Source organism: Echinops telfairi, unplaced genomic scaffold, assembly GCF_000313985.2.
Source record: "Echinops telfairi isolate 266 unplaced genomic scaffold, ASM31398v2 ScPeMD7_7424;HRSCAF=8462, whole genome shotgun sequence".
Lineage (NCBI taxonomy): Eukaryota > Metazoa > Chordata > Mammalia > Afrosoricida > Tenrecidae > Echinops > Echinops telfairi.
The window spans coordinates 84479473-84481505 of NW_022111324.1; positions in this window are offsets into that span (position 1 = coordinate 84479473).

The following is a 2033-nucleotide window of genomic DNA, read 5'->3' on the forward strand; positions in this document are numbered from 1 at the left end:
ACCCAGGTACCAGGAGTGGGGTGCTTGTTTGGCCTCTGTTTCATGGTAGTTTTTCTTCTTTGAAGAACCAGAGGTCAGATATGGCCATGTAGATTACTGAGTTGTTTTCTAGAAGAAAACATGGGAAGTTAAAGTTTGGTTATTTCCTTTGGTTGTTGCCTTTGGTTATTCCTGCTTGAAATGGTGAAAATGAATGTGAGTAATGCATATTTTGAGCTCAGGGGGCGAAATCGCTCCTTGAATTTCGCAGAGACCATGCTGCTTGGTGAAAACAGCTGACAGAAGATCAAAATTGCTGGCAGAAGGCTCTGGTTTGATTCATAAGGCCATATTTTGTATAAGTGGAATAGTTTAGATAAGGATTAAGATAAGATAATGATGAACTTAACTGAATTGAGTTTAGGATCTGGCTGTACTAAATTTATACTATTTACTTTGGCTATTCTTATTGATCTAGTGATTGAGAGAAATGATTATTGGGAAGTATAGAGAGTTTTTAAGCTCACTGTTTCAGCCACCAATCTGAATCTTTAAATGGGTGTAGGGTATGACTGAAAAGAAGCCTCTGAAAAGCTAAGCGCCAACCAGTGTCTTGAGTGCTCAGGACATTAGAAGGCGAAGGGAATTACAAGGACATTGTCTAGGGGGCTGTTAATGGATAGAAGCGAGAGAATAAATGAACCATTAAAAAAATTTTTTTTGAACTGGTGCAGCTGGAAAAAATTTGGAGCCATGGGAGGAACCTCTGCTCTAGGACTGAACTATTAAAGGGAGCCTGTGGGCAGGATGAAATGCTTGCTAGGTGACCACCTGGATCCCCTTGTTGAGTGGAAGTGAGACAATCACAGCAGTAAAGAGACAGGTTGAGTCTGGCCACTGTCACCCAGGGACCTGGTTCACAGGGATGAGAGAAGACAAGAGTGGGTTGACTGGTCTGAAGTTTATGACCTATCAAAAGGGGGCTAGAGTTGTTGAGAATTTGTGGCAGTACCCATAGTCTAAAGGAGAGGTGACCAATGGGCACCCTGGTGAGGCTAAATGTGGTGGTCCACATTGATTTGACCAGAACCCGACCAGATGAAGAAAAGATTGTTGAGCCTGTGAATTGGTGCATATTGCTGCTGACTATGGATGGCCTGCCCTGATTTAACTTTGCTTATGGATGCAAACTCATAAGGTTCCAATTGGAAGGAAGATTCTTCACATTAAAGAATATGATTGTCTCCTCAGAGAGTTGATGTAAGTGGGCAGTATAGACATTGGATACCCAAAATTGGGAGCATAAAGGCATGAAGTGGCTGGCTTACAAACTTTCATAGGTAGGGAAATATATTTATAGGATTATAGGATTAAGGTGTAGGTGTTGCATAACTGCAATTGTTAGACAAAGTATATTGTGTTGTTCACTTATAGAATATTATGTTTAAATGAGGCTTTGGCACATATTCAATTGTATGCATTTTAGTTTTATCCTGTTAGGTACAGATATGATTTTATTATTATTTTGTTTTAAAACTATATATGGATAAAGAATTTTGTAAAAGTGTCAAGTTGACAAGGGGTAGTCTGTGGCAGTTACATAATCTCTTGTCAATTTGAGCAAAGGGTTGGAGCCTAGCCTGTCAATCAGGTCTCAGCTTGATGACCTCATTTGGCAGTGCAACAGAGAAAAATAACTCACTGGAGGCCAGACCCACTCTCTCTGCCTTCCCTTTCCTGCTGTTGAGACACTCGGAGAGCTGAAAGAGACATATGGAGACTTGTGCCAGCATTGAGATGCTTCCACTACCACTGGATCCACAAGATCTTCTACCCACCGGCCTATGATCTTCCTGCATTCCGCATCATTGCATGTGCTGCGTGAGTTTTTTTGTTTTTTGTTTTTTTCTGGTTACAGGTTTATTCACCACAAAAGCATCCCCTCCGACTTTACTGGGGTGGCTGACCACGTCCACGACCAAATCCGCCTCTAAACTGGAACTCTGTGGCTGACCCAGCCCCAGCCTCGGCTTTCTTGTCGGCACCAGGCGGCA